This window comes from Scaptodrosophila lebanonensis, unplaced genomic scaffold (genome assembly GCF_003285725.1).
Source record: "Scaptodrosophila lebanonensis strain 11010-0011.00,11010-0021.00 unplaced genomic scaffold, SlebRS2 tig00001410-arrow-pilon, whole genome shotgun sequence".
NCBI lineage: Eukaryota > Metazoa > Arthropoda > Insecta > Diptera > Drosophilidae > Scaptodrosophila > Scaptodrosophila lebanonensis.
Genome location: NW_022060738.1, coordinates 7412432 through 7429360, shown reverse-complemented (window position 1 = coordinate 7429360; position 16929 = coordinate 7412432). Strand labels below are relative to the sequence as shown.

At 37.8% G+C, this 16929-nt stretch overlaps 1 long non-coding RNA gene across 1 annotated transcript; it reads right to left on the bottom strand.

The window, feature by feature from the left end:
* Positions 1-5853: 5853 nt before the first annotated feature.
* Positions 5854-6574, bottom strand: LOC115630728. Its single transcript, XR_003996101.1, has 2 exons — positions 6497-6574; positions 5854-6444 (listed from the first exon to the last, which is right to left on the bottom strand). It is a non-coding gene; the product is annotated as an uncharacterized LOC115630728 (long non-coding RNA).
* Positions 6575-16929: the final 10355 nt, after the last annotated feature.

Here is a 16929-nt window from a genome sequence, read left to right as displayed (position 1 = left end):
GCCAGAGTGGGCGTTGAGCGTTGGGCGGTGGCCAATGATTCCTGATTAGCCATAAAGTTCAAAATGTTTTTAGGTTTTCCTTTTTGCGCGCCATCGATACCGACGCTCTGCATCAAGCCATCAGTCATTAGCCGTGAGCGGCGCTCCAACAACTCCAATCCGATGGCTTCCATGCATATGTCGCACGCGTCATATCGCAACACCGGAGCGTCAAAGTCGCGTCACAGTCGCGACTCAGTCGCGTCAGAGTCGCGTCAGAGTCATGTGTGTGCGCACTTTTTGTGTAATTTATATTCAAAGCGCGACATAGGCATGAGTGCGTGCACCGCGGGGGGCAACCAACTGTGAGTGTGCGAGTATTTGTTTGTGCACCCGCGCGCACTGTTTTTAAGTGGCGGCCGGTCAGCTTCCCCCGACGCGTCGCTCGCTTTGCACCGTGGGGCACTTGTGTCTGTAACGTCAGTACCGCGGGGCGGACAGAAGGGTAATATAGGGAGCATTGGGCGCGCGGCAAGTTTTTTCGCCAGAGAGCTAAAGCAATTGTGACCCACTATGGCGCTTTGAAGCGCACTAAACAAGTCAAATGTTGCTGTGGCGCTCATGTAGTGAGAGAAATAATTGGTTGTCTCCCTTTTAATAGCACTGATAGCACAAGATAAAATATTTTAGAAACTATTTATAGTATACACGGTTTTTTTTTACACGGCTTTGATTAAACACGATTGATTGAAAACTAAATTTTTTATATATGTTGCATAACATATGATCAATGTTTTTTTAACAGGGGTTTTTTTCACACGACTTTTTCTGGAACCAAGCTGCCGTGAACTAGGTGTATTTGATTTGGAAAGGTTCTAACTTTCAATGAGGGTAGACAAATCCGTCTCTATCCGTCCATATGCCTCTTACGATCGCTGCTTTGATATCTGCGTCGATAAAGTTGTTATAAGACTTTAAATTAATGTTATAAGATTTATGTCTAAAATATACTTTAATGTATTGTTCCTTGAGATTGAATTTTTAGTTTAGCTTAAAACTTTTCAAATTCCTTTACAAATATCAAAAATAAAAAACACAACTCTGTTTCTGAGCATTAGGTAAATAATACAAATCTACAATCAAACTAAATTCTAGTTACCAGTTAAGAAAGTAGCTTTAAATAGTTTTATTATTACTGCGAATGTTAAAAGGATTCCGATAAACAATTTAGTTTAGTGCTCTCTCTTAAAAAATCGAAAACTCATTTCGATGAAATAAAGCTGGAGGTGCATCTGAAAAAAATACAACCTTATTTTCTCCCGGATTAAAATTGATTTTTTGATCATTTAATTAGATAATGGGCAGTCAAATTAAATTATTCGTGCTTCTTTTTTAATAAGATTTGTCGAATTGATTTGTCTTTCTTAATTATTTTATTTTATTTATTGGATGTAAAAAATACGATAGAGAACTTAAACTAAATAAAACTAAAAGAAATACATAAAAAAGGCTATAGAAATTACAAAAATATCTTTTCCACATTAATCACAATTGACATATTTTTAAAAGCTTAGTCACCCAACTCACTTACAGTTTCGCGCTGTGTAGCCATGGTCAGTTACTTATTGACTTCACTCGCTTCTGCACACCAAAAGCAATAGACTTCGTCTATACAACTTCCGTTTACCACTCGGCAAGTTTTCTATTTTTAATAATTCCAGTTCTAGCCATTGCAGTAGTACTTTCCAATAACTAAGCCGCGCTCTCTGCGCCTCCCAGCGAACCGACACGCGCTGTGGCCACTTGTCTCCTCGTAACTGTTTGAAATATGTTGTGGAGAAATGACAAAGTGACCGGAAGATGATACTATAATAAAACAAACACCAACAACAACAACAACACCAACAGCGTCGAGCGTCGTATGGACGGACACTGGTCGGCTGGTCAATGTTTGTCTAGGAAATAGGAGAGCCAAGCCAAAAAGCACAACACATGTACTAGAAATGAACATGGACAATGTTTTATATGCTTGTGCTGTGCGTTCTTCTTCTTTTTTTCCACCATCCATTTACAAATGAACAATATTTATGGCCTCTTTTCGAACCTAGCAGTCGATAGAGTTGTGTGTCTTGTCTGTTTTTCATGCTGTGTGGTGACCAACTTCCGTTGTCGCACCGATCTTTCTTTGGCTTTATAAATTTCTGATTTTATTTTTGATTCTATGCGTCCAGCATACAAATATGCCTCTCCAAAATAAATCGGAATACGCACAAGTTTCTAGAGGGCTTATAATTAAAGCGCTGTAGAGAATGCGAAATCATACATTGTGTACTCGACAAGGCAAAAAACATTCGTTGGATATTAGATGGATGAATAAATTTTGGTTGATAATTTGGCAAAGATTATATGAGGTTAAAGCTCTCTATGAAATTGATAAATTATGTTGATTATGTAAGGTGTTATTAGATGGGAAGTTATTGCTTTATTTTTCCTAAAAAATATTCTCAATTTCTTGATATTCGAGCGGCGTGCATGCCTGTTGTTGTGCTGTGTTGCCTACAAGAAGTCTAATTTCAATATACTTGTATGTTCTATTGTGAAAAGAAGCAAACCAATATATCGAATATCGAATCCAGCAAGAGTGACAAAGGAAATCAAAGAAAATGTAGTCAAAAGTATGCCGAATAGAATTAAAGGCGCAATTAAAAATAACGATCATTTTGACAAGCATTTTTCGAATGTTTCAAAATGAGCTAAATTGAGCGCATCTAGTATTTTTGTTTTCCATATTTCTCCGCTAATAATTTCATGATTATGTTTTGTACATGGATTTGTTACGATATATTGAGTGAAAAAAATTCATTTGCTTTGCTAATAACTTTTTAAGGCGAACCAATACTTAATGCCTGCATTGAGTTAGTTGCTGAATATTTTATAATTGGTTCTCAGCAACTGTCATCTGTAGATTAAATAAATGAAAAGGAAAGTTTAACAAATATTCTAGAAATCAAAACTTTCTAGTTATTTGGACCGTGCGCGCATTTTGCGGCACGATTTCGTTCTCGTTCTAAGCTGAGCATACACTTCTTGCGCCATTTGGCTCGCATTTCGAAAGCTCGGAAATGATTTGATTTTAATTTTGAACTGAAATTCTGTATGAAATATCTAATACAAACTTGCACATACTGCTGCAAGCTTGCCATTCGATTTATCAAAGGATGATTCTGGGCGTGGCACGACTTTGGAAACAGCTCAGTCGGTAATTAGTGTGTCATGGTCCAGCAGAATTTATTAGATCCAGTTAAACACGCTTAACTGCCGGCACTTAAGCGATCATAACTTTGGCAAGTTAAATCGAAGCGTAGCCGCCTCCAGCACATCGTACCAACTTATATGCAAAACAACAATTCTGCAAGTGTGGCGGATTTGCTTTTGCAGCTGCCATAGATGGGGAATCAGAGCTACCAGGCATACGAATGAGTTGCTGACTCGTATAGTTGCCGCATTGAAGGAGAAGAAAACCGGTTGCAAGCGTTTGCTTGAGAGCCAGGATGGAGTGCAGCGGATGTCTTCGAAGCGTTTTGCACGTCTGCCTGACGCTGAAATTGCCACAATTGCGTGTCGGCCACAATCTTGGCCAGGCTGCCAAGACAATGCAAAAGTTCTAGCTGACTGGCGTGATGTCTGTGGATTGGGGTGCGTTGCTGCCAACTTCCTTGCTACCTCGCTTGGTTACACCCCGTTGCCTGCTTCCTTTCTGTGGTTTTAATGAATAAGTTTGAACACCTGCTCGCTGCTGTCTGCATCTGAACTGGACGCTGCTGTTCAAGTGTTGCGCGTATGTGTCTTATCTGCCTTTCGCACATATCGCTCCTCGCTATTGTCTTACCTGTGTACTCGTATGTGTGAGCAACATGATGGGCGATGTCGTTGAAGCGTCTGAGCTGCATTTGATGCTTTAATTATAAAATTGTTTGCCATGGCCAGGTGACAAACGAAGGCACCAAAGCGGCTTAAGTCAACAGCCAACCTGTTTTCTATTATCGTTTTGCGTAAATCTGTTGCACAGCTTCAGCCTACGCGAGGACTATAATCTTCATTCGTTAAAATTTTGCCAAGACTCACTTGGGCCGTTCATGTGGATTGCTGTTAATGGCTCTGACATTGAAACCAGTTTTAGGTCTGAGCGCGCCTGCAAGTCGCAAAATTAAGCGCAATTTTCAATGCGCCGCTTGTGAGGCACTTCAGCCAGCAACTTAGTCGTCTCAATGGGCTGCAATTGAAAGTCAAAGAGTGTCTTTTGCCTGCCTGCTGTATCACTTACCATATGGGAACAGCTCATCACGAACCCCTCATCAACATCAACTGAAGAGCGCTGCCAATTGCGTACAACAACATGAAAAAGGCAAGAATATTACCCGTACATAGCCGGCTGGCAAGGGGCAGGCGTCCACGTAACGAGATAATTGTAATAAAGGAGCATGCAACATAATTGAGCAGGGACTTGGGTAATGAGCATTGCAGCATGGGCTTGGGCTGCATGTGCAGTTCGCGTTGCATTTCAGTAGGGGAACGAGAACGTCAACAGAGCTCGTTCAGTCGGCACCCACACGATCCCTCCCTGACCGTGCACACTTTTTCGTCAGCCTCGGTGCAAGTCCTGCATCGATGCAAATTGAATTGCTGCCTGAGTATGTGTTAAAAGTAATTTCAATGCGCAGTCCGGCAATGAAAGTTGTCCTTTCACAGTTGTAAATAAATTAAAATCGGCTGTGGCTGGCAAGCGGATACATGCATGTCCAGCCCATACATTTCATCTTCGATTTATTGAGCTTGCATAAGATTGCATTCACTGTCCCTCATGCATTATTCAACGGAACGCAGGAACAAAGTGCAATTCGTGGTTTTAAGGCTGCAACTTCTTTAAACTTACTTTATCGACCACAAAGAGGTCAACACATATATAGGCACAGATAAGAGGAGCAGTTATGAAACAGCGTCGGAAGAAATTGACAAGAAATGGAAGAAGGTTCAAGAAATTGAGCTGCCCATAATACTTCGACATTTTCTAGAAACATGCAAAGACTATTGAGCTATGAGCTTTGCCATTCGCCACTTACCTATTAAGAAGAACATATTTCTCGAGTTATACATAAGATGGTAAATATTTAAGGCTTTACTTAGTACGCTAATTCCGTCGCTAGCTACCAGCTATACACTCCAGAAAATACCAGCCTTTGAGTTACTTATTTGGCTTCTATCAATTACTTTTTTCTCCAAACATCAGTTTATCCATCATATACACAAGTACAAGAAATGGACGGTATTTAATCTTCTATCAATGCCCATATAAAACTATTCATTTATCTACCCGAATTTAACTTTACAATAAAATAACATTCGAATGCGACTATTTAGTTTTAAAAATATGAATAGGTTTGTTCTTTTGTGTTTTATGTTCTCTAAAAAGAATTTATTGCATTAATGCTGTAATTATATTTTCGCTATCTCTTGAAGTACATATAAGAGTACCTTAAACATAATTTTGTGGCAATATATCATTCTAAGCGAAATCATTAAGTGCGATTTAAAGTAAACCGATCTGTTGTTATAAGCGTTTCGATTGAACTATACAGCATCAAGTGAGTTCTGATGATTTTATAAATGACTCAAGAGATCATTATAAGTCTATCATACATGTAACTTGCTATTTGAGTTGCACTAGTATACACAAATATGTTATATTAACTCTGATATATATCGGTAAACTCCAAACTAAAAAAATTCGATATAATAAATCAGTAAATTTGTAAAAGACGACAATTAGTGAGAGGTCTATTGCCTGCTCCCCTTGTTTTCTTTGGGAAAAAATCATTTTCTTTACGGCATTTTTTTATTGCTGCTTTCGCTACTGACGTTTTTAATAAGTTGCCTGGCAGCCGTTGCACGTTGCAGCAAGAGTAAATATTGCAGCTGCCAAGTTGAAAATGAAATTCGTGGCACGAATAGATTCCAAACATACGAGTACGAGTCTGAGGAGCACGGGAAGGGGGCGCCAAGAGAGTGGGAAAAACACGTATGCACAAAACATGTCGAGTATGACAGAAATTCGAAAATGAAGCAATTTTCTTGTATATTTCTCGTAGTCAGACGATCTGAACACCAGTTGGGCGCTGTTGTGATGGGCAGGGACTGGCAGCTCATTAAGTAGCCACTTCCTCTCACTCAAAATTGATGCTTGACAATGCGCTTGCAGTACATTGTTGACATTTTTGCTTTAATTGGGCCTCTCTCCCTCTCGATTCCATGGACTTTGCTGGAGTGCTACAGTTTTTTACAGTTGACTATTTTGCGCATTTTTGTCATTTGTTTGGTTCCCGCTATTGGTCTCCGTTGATCTTGTAGTGGTAGACTGCCAGTAATGGGGATTAAATATGCAGGAGATTCTGCTGTCGCCGCCAATTGCTGAATGGGAGAACAGTAGTTAGTAGGTTCTTTGTCAGGTAGTTCTACTTACTTTGTGCAACGAGACAAGTCTTGACCTGCATTGCAAATTCCGAAAAAAAGAACAACGTTGAAGGAGAAATTGCCTGCAATGTATTAATATGTGGATTGAATAAGCAAAGCAAACTGTATTTTATTTATGAGTTAAACGTGCCTTAATTGTTGTTCAAGACTTTTAATGCGTACTTCAAATCTCACTCACTCTGCGGCTTTTTGAGCCAGCTCAACTCTTTTTAAAAATGCTCAAAATATGTTTCCAAAAGTATCTACTATCTGAACTAGATAGACAAAATGATAAGGATAAAGGGTAGTAATTTGACTTTCCAGAATTCAATTAAGTTCAGAGAACCGTGTCACTTTACAATAGTGTAGAAATAGTCTTAGCTGAACATTGCACCATGTGTTTTATGGCTTAAAAGTTTTCTGTGGAGAAAAATAAATAGACGAATCCAACTCTATTAGACACCATCCTTGTTCGGAAAAAATATTTATATCGCTTCGGTCTGCAAAATTTAGAGGAAAATAAAAGCATCGTAATGAAGTACTGGATGGTCTCATACATACGCGACCAAGCTTGCCCAATTAATTTTAAAATGAATCTTGTAACCAAACGATTTTTATAATATTACCGCTTTAACCTAGGAATAAATTAAAATTTAATTTAATTTGAAATATCTTGTAAGAAATTAAGTAATAGCAAGTGAGGAGCTTTTTGAACATTGTTGCAAATGGTTGTTCCTAATCAGCTGGAAATTTCACTGAATCTGCCTATAAATCAGCCTCACACACATATGTGGAAAACAAACTTGCCGAAAAGCCCAAGACTGGCACAAATAGCCCATAAAACGAATATCGTGGCTAATGCCCAACTGCCACTGCCACTGCCATTTACGACCGGCACAGGCACTCTTTCTATCCCCCAGTCTCCAGACCCACGCAACCCGCTGAATATGCCTACCAGCTGCCGTTATTGTTGTCTAAAAGATGGCTAAAGTAATTAAAGTAGCGCTCTAATACGTGCAAAATGGTTTTAGGCAGTTCCTTTAGCCACTACGCCATCGAAGCCGCTGCCACTGTCGCTGCACATTGCGTATACGTAACTTTGGCCCAGGCATGCAATTTCCATTTGCATAAATTTTGATGATGCGCGAGAGTGTGTATGTGTGTGTGTGCCGTTTAAAATTAAACAAAGCGTCTGGAGTCTGTGCTAAGAAAGTTTTTCCTTGTTGTCTTTTATGTCAATTTGCAGGAAAATTACCTTTTTGTTAACAGTTGCGGGTGCGCTGAAACACATACTCGTACATGCAAACACAATAGACATTAAAAGTAATTCAAATGTTGCGTCAACAAGCGCAGCAACAAGGATAACAACAACAAGCCCTAGAACAACTATAAATGCTTATTTAACTAATTTTCAACACTTATGCAAATATTTACTATGCAACAGCTGCATAAGTAACAGCAACTTCATGTGTATACATACATACACCTAAAGAAAAGAACTGAAAAATACGTTCTAGATTAGGCGGAAATTAAAACAGGTTTGTAAATATATAGAATATACCTAAAATTTAAACAAATTATATTGATTTATATTGTAATGTAAGCCAAAAGCTGTTCTAACAAGACACCGAAAAGCAAGTAATATCGAGTTAACCGAACTATTCGCAACAATTTTATATTTTTCATCTTAAAATTGATCAAACTTGTATTCAGACTATTAACTGAATAAATAAATGTATCAGATTAAAACGGAAAGAGTATAAATATTCCTTTATTTGTAAATATATTATTTTATGATTGCTTTTTTCTGAAGTCCATTTGTTTTTGAATCGAAAGTCTTGATTGTTTCGAGTGTACTTATATGTAAGTACATATGTATTTGTGTAGTCCTATATGTCTGCTATTAGCGCATTTTGTTTTGGCGTCTCGCATGTGTGCGCTTATGTATCTGCATGTGTCTGTATGCTGCAGGCTGACGCCTCATTTCATAGGTAAGTGCAACGGGTTTTCTCATGTCTGTGTCTATATACGCATGTGTGTATATATATATATGTGCACACCTGGCCATGTAATCGTAGTTGGCAGCAGCCGCAGACCGCGTGTTGGGTGTTTGTCGGGTAGACAACTTTACAAATTAATGTCACATGCTTAAGCGTCAAATAAACAAGACACAACGACAGAGGTAAGCAGCAGACACTCACACACATTCACACACATACTCGTATATAGTAGATATTAAGATTGTCGGCATTTTAGAGGAGTTTAGAATATTACCTTTGGCTACTGATTAATGAACATCATCTGCCTATGATGTGGGTGCACGGTTACGAGTATTCGTCTAATTAGCTATCAAGGTAATTTAATACCACATTCACTTTATTGGCTATCACTGCGTAATGCACTATTTACACGTTTTCACACACACACACACACTCACACACTGACAATTACTTATTGCTAAATAACATAACACAAGGCAGACATCATTGCATTTTATTGAGCTCGGCGAATGGCGCGAAATTTCGCACTTGAGTAAATATAAAAACAATGTGTGCGTAAGCGTGTTCTTCAATTAATTAATACTCGGCGCAACGCGACGTGATGCCAAAAGGGCATATTTTACGAAGGCATTTACTGTAAATGAAAAATAAAAGCAGTAACCAAGGCAAACCAAAAGAAATGCGAGCGGCCAGAGCGACTTTGCAGTGAGCTGCAGGCAAACAGCTAGTGCAGCTAGCTAGCTATCGTTAAAAATTGAAAGTTTCGAACTAAAAAGAAGTCAACGTTTGTGCGAAATCTACGCATATAGCCTTAATTTTGTTGTACAACAAAAACGTTACTCCTCCACGCTTTTGAGCAAAAGATAGTCATTTAAAATACCAATTTAAATACTTACTATGTAAATTCTGCAGTCCCGAATTTTGTTCAAATAATTTGAAACGGAATCCTATGTTGGTAGAAAACTTTTACTAAACCTCTGTAGAATAAAAAAAAAACAGCATATCAAATACTTGTGGCATAGTTATTAATAAATTAACATTATTACTTTTTATAGAAAAAAATAATATTATTCCGGTTTTCAACTTTATTTCGCCAATTAAATATAAAATTAATATTAAAAGAAGTTTAAAATAATATTATTACCGAAAAGTACACTGTTCTTAATTAAAATATGAATAAATTTCCACTCTATTCCAGAAACAATCAAAAATATTTTTCTTTTAGTTTTGAAAATGTTACACTCTCTATATATTTTTTTCATATTAATTGTTAAATGGTTATCTTGCGAGAAAACCATAATTTTCAAATAGTTGTTGCCATGTTCATTCAGTCGGTACGACTCGACGATGGCAAAATTCCGCTTCTTTGTAAATAACTGAAACCTATTAAATGCCTTTACTTGACACATTTAATTAACAGACACGAACAACTTATAATTGCCACACTCTTGCACAAGCAGAGGCAGCCAAACAAACAGGCAGACGGAAAAAAAAGGCGGACATACTATACATTTAACAACAACAACAACATTGAAGTCGAATTGAATATAACAGGGTAATTGTTTTACCGTTCAGGATCTCTGCAGGCTAGTGAACTGACAGATTGACGGTTGGTCACTGCGTGTGTAAATAACTATTTTTCAGAAGCTCGTATTAATTATCATTGCAAGCACATCAATTATACTTACACATACATATGTACGTGCAACAAACTTTAACACTTATAACTTGCTGATGCACATTCTTGACATATTTTCCTACTTAAGAGCTTATACTAGATCCGATTAATCTCTCTAGTTGGCATCTGGTCAAGGCTTAAGCATAATATGCAATTTTAATACCAATTAAAACGGAAGTGCAAGCACTAATCAACACCATTTATGACCAACTCATATATACTAAGTCAGACAAATGCCGCAAGGACACTATTAGTGTACTATACATGTATGTGTAGTATAATGTAAGAACACAAACAAACAACACAATTATTGGGTCAAGGCTCCAAGCAGACAACAAAAAGCCCCCAGGCAGCTGGCGTCCAAACACAAAAAACAAAAATACACAACAGAAAGAAGAAGAAAAAACAAAACAGAGCTGATGATAGAACACAGGCTGCCTATCCATTCACTGGCCTTTGTTTTCTATATATGTATGTATGTATGTACTATATCGTACTCATATGAGCATTATAATATATTTATTAAAAATAGCTTGCTTCATGCTTGACTTCACTTTAGTGGTGGCTGCCATTATTATTTATTGTTGCCTCACAAAGTATATAGCACATTAACTTTTCGCTTGGAAAATTCGTATGAATTATCCGACTACAGCCATTGAATGGCTTCAGTTTCCTGTCATACTACGCATAAGTCTATGGCTGTTGCACAGTTGGGTATGCAGAGAAATATCCGCATTTAATAGTTCCTGCATAGTTTTAGGCGTCTTCTCACTGAATGAAATTTAATTAAAGACTAGTCACATGACCACAAAAGGCAACCAAACAGCAGGCGGCGAACTTTCTCAACGGCTTATGCGGTTGGCACTGGCAACCACGAAACTTTGTATTTATTTTAATAAATTTAATTAGAGCATATGCCATTGCTCCTCCATACTCCCACCCCCGAGCCAATTAGACAATTCCATTTAAATGATTTTCCACTAATGAGCTGCTGCCAAGTGTCCAAAAGGACCGCAATCAAATTGCAAGTGGCCGCATTGAAATGCAAACAGCGTTTGAGACTTTTGAGCTGATTTCGAGCGGACTAAAACTAATTAAAAACCGCGACCCACACACACACACACACACACGCACACCTACCAATACTCCAACACTCAATAAATAGCGAATGGCTTGTGGTGGAGGGGAGGAGGCGATTGGACGGGCGGGCAGGTTTAATTCCCCTGAAAATTGCGCGTATCAATGCGTGTGCAATCGACCAGCCGACCGTTGCAACCAAGCAGAGTATCGACGTTGATTATTGACCTGGCCACTAAGCCAACAAAAAAACAAAAAAGAAGAAGGAGAGGCACGCACAAAAGCGGGCAATGACTGCCTTTGCTCCGACTGCGGCTATTTATTTAACCAGAGCCAATTAAAATGTGGCCGTGATGATTGTTAATGGACTGGTGTGCACGTATTTCAAAAACATATCTCTAACACCATTCACAACCCAAGAGGTTTTACCACTAGAACTAAGAATAAAACTATATATTATTTAAAATAGATGGGCTATTATAAAACTATTTCTTAATAACAAGCATCCCAAATATTCATACGAAAATGTCATAAACTCGTTGTCATAAATTCGATATCTATATTCTGTTTAACAATACTATATGTAGGTAATATGTAGGAAACCCAAAATTGTTCATCCAGTTAGAGGAAATTTCCTACAGTTTGTGTTCAAGTCATTGTTGGAGTTACCCACATAGATATATTGTTCATTTAATATTCTGTAAATATTATTAAATATATTATATACACTTGCATTACACAAACATTTTTGAAACTCCCAGTATATTTTATATTTCCCTGAAAAACCTACCGAAGATCAAGAAACACATTTAACACTAACCAAGAACCTAAACTCAACCAAGCTTGTTTATCAATTTTCCATTCCATTTGTGTAAAAAAGGGTATCTTTAAAGTTAGAAACTGTAATTCTTTCCGGTAATATTAATTGATTTTGTTGGTATAAAAAATATGGATCCATTCAAATCTTATGAAATATAGTATCCGAATCCAGGAATTGGACTATTTGTCATTGAATGACAATTGTCTATAAAATTCGGGTATTTATAAAGTTAAATATTAAAACTCAAAGTCGAGATTACAAATTTGAAGATTTCAGAAATGTAGTTTTATATAAACGGTGCGACTAGTATAATTATTGATACCAGTGTAAAACAACAATTCCTTTGTTCGCAAATCAATTACCTTCTTAGTATATAATCTCTCTATTATATATTTATATCTTTTGAGCAGAGAATTGGCAGATCACTTCCTGTTACCCATTATATTTGTTTTCCACGAGCTGATATTGTTAGAAATAATCCAACAAATCTTTTATATAAACTGCATCATCAAGATTTTCCATGCGCAATTTTTTATACTTTAAATTTCAGTGTTGAATTGCTATCAGCCTTCAAACCCTCAGAAGCAGGACATTTGACTTAAGTAATTTTATTTTTGATGAGCCAATATTGTTTTCCGTTCATTATGGAGACTGCCAGAGAATACTTTACTGTACACTTCTGTGTTTATATACGAGTATATGCATGAAAGTGCTCTGTCAAAGCTCTTATACTACGCAATTTATTACGGCACTTTTATTGTTTTTATACCCTGTACCCGTAGGGTAAAAAGGGTATATTAGGTTTGTGCAAAGTATGTAACATACAGAAGGAAGCATCCCCGACCCCATAAAGTATATATATTCTTGATCAGCATGACGAGAGAAATCGATCTAGACATGTCCGTCCGTCTGTCCGTCTGTCCGTCCGTCCGTCTGGATGAACGCGAGGATCTCAGAAACTATAAAAGCTAGAATAACCAAAGTTGGCATCCAGATTCTCCTAGGTCCGAGTACTTTTTTGGAATTTTCCCCCCCTTTCCCCGCTACAGAATTTCGTCAATAGCGTCTACATTTCAAATGCTACCTAAACCAAACTTTGCACACATAATTTATATATAATTGTCTACTGTTGTATAAAATTTTATTCAATTCGGTCAATTCTAAGAAAAGTTATTAGCGAAACAAATTCTCGCCAGTACAACCCCCCCAAACTGCAGCAACAAGTTCGCTCTTCTTCTTCCTCTTTTTGCTGCTGCTATGGGCGCATATAACTCAATGACGGAAGTTTACCTGGGTACAGGGTATTACACTGTCGGGCTTGCTCGACTGTAGCGTTCTCTCTCGTTTAAATTAAAAATAGAGTTTTCCTTTAAGTCTATAGTTAAAGTAATCATTATTCAGCAGCGGGAAAATTTTATTTGAGAACTTGTGTACTTTTTCTGCAATCTGTCTATTCGTATAAGGCATCGCCATTTATTCCAAATAGTGTTTGCTCATTTCCTGCAACTTTTTTCATGGCCAACGCGTTCACTTTCCATGATTTCCTTTGGTAAACACACAATTACCTGAGCGTGCCTGCTATGATTTGCATTGCACTTGAATTATTTCCGTTGGCGTTATATTCTGTTCCTGTACACACACACACACACACACACACACATACACACATTTATTCACAGATGCACACACATATGCACAAAATAGAGTTTGCTGTACGTGCAGCTCATTTTGTTCGCTTTAAACGCTACTACATTTTTTCGATTCGATGGCACATCTCCGTCGTGCTTGGAAACGTGCTGCATTATAAAGGCCACGCCGGAAAGTATGCAGCACATTGTATGCAGATTATGAAGCACATACCTGTGCTCAGGCAAGCAGGTCGATAGACAAAGATAGAGATATGGGCGTGGTCTAATGAGACTTGGGGAAAGTCAGCAATGCCTTGGGGCGCATTACCTCTATACTTCATATCACAATTGACTGCACAATGCAGATAGACGAGAGAGGTTATCGTGAAAGTAAAAACCATACCGGTGGACAAATTTCACGCAAAAAATCACTTAAATGCATACTTCATATTCAAGTCGAGAACAAATAAAGACCAAGGACGGAAATCATTATAAGTGTTATTATAAAAAATACAAAATATTGATCATGTTTTAATTTTATTCATTTCTCTTACAAAATAAATTAAACTAACTACTAAATTAAAGTAACTACATATACATAAGGGAATGATTTTTTCGTTTCACAATAATAAAATAATCATTGTATGCTGTCCTTAACAAACACTCTGAGTTCTGCCTTGCCTCCCATTCTAACTAAGTTTTGTAATTAATTTTTTTTTAATAAATGGACTATGCGATCTGTATTGCAGCAAGACTTAGCATTAATGTCCATTATTTCGCTAATATGTCCAAATAACTTTACTTGTCATAGTTATTTAAAAATCTGGCAAAAGAAAATGAGGGTATACTTGGAAACTCGTAAAGTTTTGATGCAAAAGCTAAGTAATAGTTAATTATCCATGGCGGTCCTCCCCATCAGAGGCTCCAATTTAAAATATGCAAACGATAAGCTTTTAAGCCGAAGTGGTAGCGGTATAATGTTTGAATAGTTTCCATTATCTTATCCTTATCATACCTCTTTAGTGTAGATAAGTCCCATTCATGTTACTGAATTAGTTTCATCACGTTTCCATCTCTAATGCACATATGGAGCCGGCACAAAAAGCGCATTAAACTAAAGGGCGACGGTGTCGGCGTAAGCATCAGAAAATAATGGGGCAGATCGCTTAAGGCAGCCGCATATCATCATACATACATACAAACAAACAAACACACATCATATACTATGCATGATATACATATATGCTAAATTTATGCGCAATGAAGAGTGAAAAGCAATAAGCTCTGTTAAGTTGTGCATAAAAGGGAAATTGGTAGTCACATGAGACAATATGGAGGAGGTGGGAGAGCGGAAAAAGAGCAATATGGCATGTGTTGGGGTATTAGCGCACAATATGTTTATAGAGTTCCCGCATTCCCCTTGAGCAATAGTTTGTTCTGGGTAATTGAGAGAAAGAGCTATGACTGAACTTTTGTTTTGCATATGGATATTAAAATAATTCGTTGGCATAATAAAAATGTCTCATTTAAATTCGCAAAATCATTCGACGAGCTGCATGAGACGCCAGCATCCTTATATAATGATGCTGCATCAAAGATTTTTAAAGTCCGAAAGCCAAAAGCTGTCATTCAAATCTACTTAACAAAGGGACATTCAAGTGACCCGAGGACCCAAGCACACCCACAGACACGCACTTAGAGATGGATAGACATGCTCAGACATTCGGAATATACATGCATGTACGAGTATATCGTAATAAGATTTTTCACTACTTTTTTACATTTTCTCTGACGCATTTCTTACATTTGTTGTTGTGAGCTCTGCAGCTAGTTTTCTAGCTCGGACGTCTTTTACGAGCTGCTTCGACCAGTGGCAGTTTTATCTTGTTTGGCCCAAACGCGCACACACACATACACACATACCCGTATATATACGGTCATCATTTCATTCGATGAGAAATAAACGAAAAATTTGATAGATGTTTTCACTGTGCAAATGCGACGCTTTGGTCCACACACTTTTCCATTTTCTTCTACAGTTCGCTCGTTCACTCGTATTTTACCAATTCATTTTTTCTTCTTACTGCTCGTTTTTTACAACATTTTTATGTTGGTCAAAAGTTTGTTTGTTTGCCTGTCGGTTTGTTTATGCTCTACTCTACTACTGATGCTGCGTCTTCTGCCACTACTGCTGCCACTGTCGCTGCCACTGCCACTGCTGCTATGGCTGTGGCTGTGGCTGTCTGTTTGTCAATTTATTTATTTCAAATTCGAGTGAGAGTATATACGGCACGGACTGTAGTGGCAGCTTTTCGCCGTCCGTGCTGTTGAACCCGAAATCGAATTGAATTGAATTAAATTGAACGCAGCTTGCAGGCAACGCAACGTGCGGCGTACAGATAAATGGTGGCAGCCACTGTGGTTGTTTGCTTGCCACGACTGCCGAGCTGGTGGCTCCTGGTGGTGCATATAAATGGCAAACATTGCCAGAGCTTGGAAAATCGTTGTGTCTGCAATGCCATTGCCAATGCCAATACTCATGCCAATGATGTGCAATCAAATATTAATAAATAAATGATAATTCGCTTGCGGCTTGAAGAAAAAAGAAATCAGTGACAAGTGGCATTCAAAAGGTTGCCATTAATCACATTGGAGTGAGTCCTGAGCACGATTTAATGTCCAACTTTAAGAATCTCATTTGCATAATAGTCTCGCAGCTACCATCGAGCATTTATGCACATGACACTTTTGACATTTTTGCATTTTGTTTTCTGCCAGACATTTCATGGCCAAGCTTTTCCTTTTTTATTTCATTTCATTTCCTTTGCCAAGCTTTCATTGACAATGTAATAATGCCAGCGCTAAATTAACATAAATTCGTGATTTTCTAACAGTTTCTAACCAAAAAAGCGGCATACCAAAATCACAAACAAAAAAAAAACGAAAAAAAAGAAACGCGACACACAAAAAATGTTTTAAGAAAACATGGTAAGTATGAGGGGGCGTTGCTTACGCCGTCGCGCCATGAATTATGCTACAGTTTTTTCTGTTTTCTTCATAAGCCGCGTCTGTGGCCGCCATTTGCATGACACGGCGGTAGCCTTAAGGCCCTTTAAGTCCGCTAATTTATGTGAAATTAAATACCTGAATATATATTGCACTTGCTTGAAATGATGCCTTTAATAAGCCGTAAAGTGCAGGTGAAAGAGCTTAAAAACTGAATCAAATAGGCGAGCAGAG